Genomic DNA, 8,544 nt, shown 5'->3' with positions numbered 1-8,544 from the left:
CAAGCCAGGATGGTGAGTGGAGCTTAAACTCACAACTTGCTAACTCAGAGGCAAGAACGCACCCCACTGAGTCTCAGCTGACACCTGGGGATTTCTCAAATGTTTCGCAGCCATCTGTGTCATTTCAAACAGTTCTCACATAAGGATATCTTTCGTAAAAAAATATTAAATGTCCTTTGTACCTTCACTGTGCCATTGGAAACAGTCACATCTTTGCTCACAATGAAGGCAGCAGAGTCAAGCGATATAAAGGGCTGCTGATCTATTATCATCAGAAGTCAACTTTACCCCCTAGAATCTCCCCTTATCTAAGGAAAGGCGGAAAGGCAGGTAAATAGGGTGGTGAAAAAGGCATATGGCACACTCGCCTTTATCAATCGGGGTATAGATTACAAAGGCAGAGAGGTCATGTTGGAGTTGTATAGAACTTTGGTGAGGCCACAGCTGGAGCACTGGGTGCAGTTCTGGTCGCCACATTATAGGAAGGAAGTGATTGCACTGGAGTGGGTGCAGAGGAGATTCACCAGGATGCTGCCTGGGATGGAACATTTAAGTTATAAAGAGAGGTTGGATAGGCTTGGGTTGTTTTCATTGGAGCAGAGAAGACTGAGGGGCAACCTGATTGAGGTGTTCAAGATTATGATGGGCATGGACAGGATGGATAAGGAGCAATTGTTTCCCTGTGTTGAAGGGTCAGTTACCAGGGGACACAAGTCAAAAGTGAAGGGTGGGAGGTTGAGGGGGGATTTGAGGAAAATCCTTTTTGCTCAGAGGGAGGTGAGGTCTGGAATGCACTGCCTGGGAGGGTGGTGGAGGCGGGATGCCTCACATCCTTTTAAAAGTATCTGGATGAGTACTTGGCACACCATAACATTCAAGGCTATGGGCCAAGTGCTGGCAAGTGGGATTAGGTAGGCAGGTCAGGGCAATTCATGCGTCAGTGCAGACATGATGGGCCGAATGGCCTCTTCTGCACTGTGGGATTCTATGATTCCATAATTCATTGGAGGCAGTCCAGAGAAGGTTCACCAGGTTGATCCTGGGTATGGAGGGGTTTTCTTCTGAGAAGAGGTAGAGTAGGTTGGGCCTATACTCATTGGAGTTTCGAAGAATGAGAGGTGACTTTATTGAGACACATATGATTCTCAGGGGGCTTGACAGGGTGGATGCTGAGAGGTTATTTCCCCTTGTGGGAGTGTCTGGGACCAGAATAATCTCAGAGGAAGGGGGGGTCACGCATTTAAGGCAGAGATGAGGAGGAATTTCTTCTCTCCGAGAGTGGTGAATCTGTGGAATTCTTTCCCACAGAGGGCTGTAGAGGCCGGGTCATTCAGTATGTTCAAGGCTGAGACAAACAGCTTTCTAATCAGTCAAAGAATCGAGGGTTCTGGGGATAAGACGGGAAAGTGGAGTTGAGGATGATCATATCAGATCAGTCATGGTCTCATTGAATGGTGGAGGAGACTTGATAGGCCGAATGGCCTCATTCCGCTCCGATGTTGTGTGGTCTTGTAGAGCCAAGTAAAAGCTGGTTTAAATGACAATAGCAAATTCCAACATCTGCTCTCCAAGGGGGCAGAGGTTTTGATCTGAAATTGTGTAATTTAATATTGAGTCTGTAAAATACTAAATCAATAGAGGAGGTGCAATTCGTTGAGCTTCCATTGGGCTTCATTGGAACACTGTTAGAGGTCAAGAACAGAAAGGTCAGAGTGGGAGTGGGTGCGGAGAATTAACATGGGGGTGTGGCAGGAAACCAGGGGTCATGCGTGCGGAGTGAGCAGAGGTGTTCCGCAAAGAGGTCACCCAACCTGTACTTGGTCTCCCCCATTTTAGAGGAGTGAAAACAGCAGCCCCAGTTGATAGAAGGATATTCCAATCTCTGGATCAGGGGGAGGTTAAAGGGCAGGCGTTGTACTTTCTGTGCTTGAATGGGGAGTGAGTGTGGGAAGTGTTGCTGAGAAAGAACAAAGGACAAAGAAAATTACAGCTCAAGAACAGGCCCTTCGGCCCTCCAAGCCTGCACCGACCATGCTGCCCGACTTAACTAAAGCCCCCTCCCCTTCCAGGGACCATATCCCTCCATTCCCATCCTATCCATGTATTTATCCAGACGCCCCTTAAAAGTCACTATTGTATCTGCTTCCACTACCTCTCCCGGCAGCGAGTTCCAGGTACCCACCACCCTCTGTGTAAAAAACTGGACCAAGTGCTGGGTAGTGTCCTTTCAGAATGCCGGGAGGGGATGACTTGTTTGGTGGTGGTACCACACTGGAAGTGGAGGGTGATTTGTTGAGTGTCGCTGAAATAATGGACATGCTGTCGAAACTTTTCATCTTGCACTCAACAGGACAGATTTGGCATCTATTCTGGTGAATGCAAGATGAACAAAATTGACATAATGTGTTTATTTCAGCAATACTCATGAATGTGGAGGCTGGCGGAGTGGAAAATGAGGACAAGAGAACACCACTGTGGTTCTGGGAGAAGAGGGTGGAGAAAGAGATATGGGTAGGTGTGCAAGGAAAGGGATGAATACTGTTGAGGACCCTGTTAAACCACAGTGGAGAGGTATCCTTGGTGCAGGATCAGGAAGATATGTTGCAAGTCTGGATGAGTGCAGCTCCAACAATACTCAAGAAGCTCAAAACCCATCCAGGGCAAAACAGCCTGCTTGACATTAAACATTCACTCCCTCCACCACCAACACACAGTGGCATCAACACACAGTGACATCCCCACTTACCTGGAAGGGTGCAACTCCAACAACACTCAAGAAGCTTGACACCATCCAGGACAAAGCAGCCCCACTTGATTGGCACCCCATCCACAAACACCCACTCCCTCCACCACCGATGCTCAGTAGCAGCCGTGTGTACCATCTACAAAATGCACTGCAGCAATTCACCAAAGGTCGTTAGATAGGGCCTGAGGTGGGATTGTTGGCGGTGCAGACTCGATAGGCCGAATGGCCTCCTTCTGCACGGTAGAGTTTCAATGATGTCTAAGAAAGCACCTGCCAAACTCATGACCACTTCCATCTAGAAGGACAAGGGCAGCAGATACATGGGAACACCACCACCTGCAAGTTCCCCTCCAAGCCACTCACCATCCTGCCTTGGAAATATATCGGCTGTTCCTTCACTGGGTTAAAATCCTGGAATTCCCTCCCTAACGGTATTGTGCACATCTTTGGACAGTAAGGGGCAATTTAGCATGGCCAATCCACCTAACCTGCACATCTTTTGGACACTAAGGATCAATTTAGCATAGCCAATCCACCTAACCCGCATATCTTTGGACATTAAAGGCCAATTTAGCATGGCCAATCCATCTAACCTGCACATCTTTTGGACACTAAGGGGCAATTTGGCATGGCCAATCCACCTAACCTGCACATCTTTTGGACTGTGGGAAAAAACCCATGCAGACACGGGGAGAACATGCAGACTCCACACAGACAGTGACCCAAGCTGGGAATTGAACCCGGGTCCCTGGGAAGCTGTGAGGCAGCAGTGCTAACCACTGCGCCACGGTGGCAGAAGGTTCTGGAAGCCGGTGAGGTGGAACAGTATGGCTGGAGGGTCAGGGTCAGGAGGGTCTCTCACAGACTGATCTCCATCCAGCTCAAGGCAACTGCCAATGGCCCACTGCAGGCAATCTGATTGGCCACGTGCAGTCTGATTCGCCCCGGTGATTGGACAACACGGCTGTCACTCACACAAATAAGGGCGGGTCATCTGTTCTATTGGCTAATATAGGTCCCGCCTTATTTTAGGTATCCTATGTCCATTGGTCAATTGGGCTGTCAATCTGGTAACCTCTGCGTCGATTGGTTACCCCACCTGTCAATCTACTGATTCCGCTTGCTGATTGGCTGCAGCGGATATCAGTATCTGAGATCCGATTGGATGGGAGGGCTGTCACTCAGAGCGGGAGAGCTGTGATTGGTCCATGCGGGTGTAGCCCCGCCCCGCAGCGCGGAGCGGGCCCGGCGGCGCCGCTCTGATTGGCAGTCGGGCCCGATCGAGCGGGAAGGCGGTGAGTGAGTAACGGTAGCCGGACCCGGGGCGCCGGTTAAATTTACACAGCAACCCCCCCCTCGGAGCCACTCCTCATCTTACACCCTCCTCTGCCGAATTCGGCTCCCCAGCCGCGGCCTTAACCCACCCCCCGACCCCAGGGCTTCATCCCGCGGCCTCGGACTTTCCTTCTGTCCCTGCCCGCGGACAGTGCGGGCGAGCCGGCCAGGGCCTGAAATCCAGCCCGCTGATCCCACCCCACCCCGCAGCTGCAGCCAAACACCGGGTTCAAATGAATTAATTTTTATTGGTGCTGCAAGCCTGGGGGCAAGTGAAGGTTACGTGTGACCAGGTGGATTTTATTTTTCTTGTGTGTGAAAGCATTAAAGCCCCTTAAAGCTGATCAGTAATCCTGTAGTTTGGATTTGGGGGCCCCAGTTTGTGGAAATAATTCATCCCTAAGTCTTCCTGGAATCTCCCAGCACCAGAGGGAGACCATTCAGCCCCTCAGAGTTCTGCTATCTCTCCCCCCCCCCCCCCCCCCTTGGGAGGGCTATTTCTGCAATTGGCTCTGTGCCCCCTCTTCTGAGGAATGGTTGGGCAGGCTAGGCTTGTCTCCACTGGGGTTTAGAAAAGAGCAAGAGATTGACCCATCTAAGATCTTGAGGGGTCTTAATAGGGCTTTGTGATTTGATTTATTATTGTCACATGTATTGGGATATACTGAAAAGTATTGTTGCATGCTATACAGACAAAGCATACCGTTCATAGGGTACATAGGGGAGAAGGAAAGGAGAGAGTGCAGAATGTAGTGTTACACTCATAGCTAGGGTGTAGAGAAAGATCAACTTAATGTGAGGTAGGTCCATTCAAAAGTCTGACAACAGCAGGGAAGAAGCTGTTCTTGAGTCATTTGATTTGATTTATTATTGTCACATATTAACATACAGTGAAAAGTATTGTTTCTTGCGCGCTATACAGACAAAATATACCATTCATAGAGAAGGAAATGAGAGTGCAGAATGTAGTGTTACAGTCATAGCTAGGGTGCAGAGAAAGATCAACTTAATGCGAGATAGCCATGATGTAGAGATGTTGGCTTTGGACTGGCGTAGGCACAATAAAAAGTCTCACAACATCAGGTTAAAGTCCAACAGGTTTATTTGGTAGCACGAGCTTTCAGACCACTGCCCCTTCATCAGATGAGTGACTCACCTGATGAAGGGGCAGCGCTCCGAAAGCTCGTGCTACCAAATAAACCTGTTGGACTTCAACCTGGTGTTGTGAGACTTCTTGCAATGCAAGGTAAGTCCATTCAAAAGTCTGATGGCAGCAGGGAAGAGTCGGTTGGTACGTGACCTCAGACTTTTGTATCCTTTTCCCAACGGAAGAAGATGGAAGAGAGAATGTCCCGGGTGTGTGAGGTCCTTAATTATGCTGGCTGCTTTGCCGAGTCAGTGGATGGTAGGCTGGTTTGCGTGATGGATTGGGCTCCATTCACGACTGATGGATTGGTTGGTATGTGATCTCAGACTTTTGTATCTTTTTCCCGCTGCCTCACAGCGCCATGGACCCAGGTTCAATTCTGGCCTCAGGTCACTGTGTGGAGTTTGCACGTTCTCCCCGTGTCTGCGTGGTTTTCCTCTGGGTGCTCCGGTTTCCTCCCACGTGCCAAAGGTGTGCAGGTTAGGTTGATTGGCCATATAAAATTGCCCCTTACTGTCAAGGGGACTAGCCCCTTACTGCCTGGGAGCATTGTTGTCAGTGCAGGTTCGATGAGCTGAATGGCATCATTCTGTACTGTAAGGATTCCATGATTCTCAGAAGGTATGTCCGCGTGCGTGGTCCTTTGATTATGCTGACTGTTTTTCAAGGCAGTGGGAAGTGTAGTCAGAGTCAATGGATGGGAGGCTGGTTTGCGTGATGGACTGGACTTCGTTCACGACCCTTTGTAGTTTCTTGCAGTCTTCTTGGATTTTGGACTAGTTCCTACAGATTGGCGGGTAGCTAATGTAAGTCTGCTATTCAAAAAGAGAGGTAGAAAGAAAAGGGGGAACTATAGACCAGTGAACCTAATGTCAATACTGGGGCAGTTGCTAGAGTCTGTTATCGAGGATTTCATAACTCGGCATTTGAAAAGCAGTGGTATAATCAGACAAAGTCAGCCTGGATTTACAAAAGGGAAATCATGCTTGATGTATCTATTGGAATTCTTTGAGGATGTAACTAGTAGAGTTGACTGAGGAGAACCAGTGGATGTGGTTTATTTAGACTTTCAGAAGGCTTTCGACAAAATCTCACAGACTACTATGTAAAGTTAAAGCACGTGGAATTGCAGGTAATGTCTTAAGATGGATAGAAAGCTGGTTAGCAGTTAGGAAGCAAAGAGTTGGCATAAATGGGTCTTTTTCTGATTGACAGTCAGTGCCTAGTGGGGTTCCGCAGGGATCTGTGCTAGGACCCCAACTGTTCACATTATATATTAATGATTTGGAAGAGGGAACTGAATGTATTATCTCCAAATTTGCAGATGATGCAAAGTTGGGAGGGAGGGTGAGCTGTGAGGAGGATGCAGAGATGCTTCAGTGTGATTTGGACAGGCTGAGTGTGTGGGCATGTGCATGGCAGATGTAGTATAATGTGGATAAATGTGAGGTTATCCACTTCGTGGCAATAATGGGAAGACAGATTATTACTTGAATGGGTGTAAATTGAGAGAGGTGGATACTCAACAAGACCTTGGAGTCCTCATCCGTCAGCTGCTGAAAGTAAGCATGCAGGTACAGAGAGTAAAGAAGGCAAATTGTATGTTGGCCTCCATAGCGAGAGGATTTGAGTTTCGGGATAGGGATGTTTTGCTGCAATTGTACAGGGTGTTGGTGAGGCCACACCTGGAGTATTGTTTGCAGTTTTGGTCTCCTTATCTGAGGAAGGATGTCCTTGCTATAGAGGGAGCACAGCGAAGGTTTACCAGGCTGATTCCTGGGATGGCAGGTCTGTCATATGAAAGTAGACGAAGTCAGTTAGGATTATATTCACTGGACTTTAGAAGAATGAGAGGGGTTCTCGTAGAAACTTGTAAAATTCTGACAGGGTAGATTCAGAAAGAATATTCCTGATGGTGGGGGAAATCCAGAACTAGGGGTCATAGTTTGAGGATAAAAGGGGTAAACCTTTTGGAACTGAGGTGAGGAGAAATTTCTTGACCCAGAGGGTGCTGAATGTGTGGAATTCACTCCCACAGAAAGTAGTTGGGGCCAAAACGTTGTCTGATTTCAAGAAGAAATTAGATACCTGGGGGAGAAGGAAAAGAGAGGGTGCAGTGTTGTAGTTACAGATAGGGTGTGGAGAAAGATCAGCTCAATGTATGGGCAGGATATTTCCGCTTGTGGGAGAATCTAGAACTAGGGAGTCACTCTTTAAAAATAAGGGGTCGCTTATTTAAGACATGAGGCAAAAAAAACATTTTCCCTGAAGATCCTGAGACTTTGGAACTTTCTTCCTCCAAAGGTGATGGAAGCAGAGTCTTGGAAAAATTTTAAGGTGGATAGATTCATGATATGCAAGGGGGCAAAAGGTTATCTGGGGTAGGTGGGAATGTGGGGATGAGGATACAATTGGCGGCACAGTGGTTAGCACTGCTGCCTCACAGTGCCAGGGACGCAGGTTCAATTCTAGTCATGGGTGACTGTCCGTGTGGAGTTTGCAAGTTCTCCATGTATCTCCGTGGGTTTCCTCTGGGTGCTCCAGTTTCCTCCCAAAGATGTGCGGGTTTAGGTGGATTGGCCATGCTAAATTGCCCCTTAGTTTCCCAAGATGTGTAGATTAGGGGGATTAAAATGGGCGGGGTTACAGGGATATGGCGACAGGTGGTCCTTGGTAATGTGTTCTGTTGGAGAGTCGATGCAGTCTTGATGGGCCGAACAGCCTACTTCTGCACTGTGGGGATTACATCGGAATTGCTTGGGGGGAGGGGAGTGGGCCGGTGGGATGGGGGAGGGACCGGAGTGATGGAGGGTGGGCAGGGAGGTCAGTAACACAGGCAGTGGTGTGCCCTCTTTTAGACATTGAATTCTGCTCTTGGTAAGTTATTACAGATGTGCAGCGTGCAGAGTCCTGGATGTTGGAGAACATTACAGCACCATGTGCAGTTTGGCTATTTGAGTTGCACCAAATACCTTTACGTTGCTGATTCCCTCCCAGTTCACCAGAAGCTGTGGATCTTTGCAGGGCATGATGTGGAGATGCCGGCGCTGGACTGGGGTAAACACAGTAAGGAGTCTAACAACACCAGGTTAAAGTCCAACAGGTTTATTTGGTAGCAAACGCCACTGGCGTTTACTACCAAATAAACCTGTTGGACTTTAACCTGGTGTTGTTAGACTCCTTACGATCTTTGCAGGGCCACTCTGCATGAGCCTAGATGCTGATTGTCATTTGTCTGTTCAACTTCAGAAGCCATCACAGTTGAACCATAACATAATCTTGCTTGATGCTCATCCACGGACACGTCACTGCAGAG

General features: G+C 48.3%; 1 protein-coding gene across 2 annotated transcripts in view; it reads left to right on the top strand.

Moving 5' to 3' along the window:
• Positions 1–3,962: 3,962 nt before the first annotated feature.
• Positions 3,963–8,544, top strand: part of LOC144509054 (epsin-2-like) — a 44,322-nt gene continuing 39,740 nt past the window's right edge. The window contains exon 1 of one of the 2 annotated variants that reach the window (XM_078237348.1): positions 3,963–4,041. The gene's annotated coding sequence lies outside the window, so the exon portion shown is untranslated. Of the gene's footprint in view, positions 4,046–8,544 lie in introns of both variants that reach the window. The other variant, XM_078237349.1, reaches the window with a different exon arrangement.

This window comes from Mustelus asterias, chromosome 21 (genome assembly GCF_964213995.1).
Source record: "Mustelus asterias chromosome 21, sMusAst1.hap1.1, whole genome shotgun sequence".
In the NCBI taxonomy this organism is placed as follows: domain Eukaryota; kingdom Metazoa; phylum Chordata; class Chondrichthyes; order Carcharhiniformes; family Triakidae; genus Mustelus; species Mustelus asterias.
Note: the sequence above shows the minus strand (reverse complement) of the source record. Positions and strands in the feature narration are given on the sequence as shown.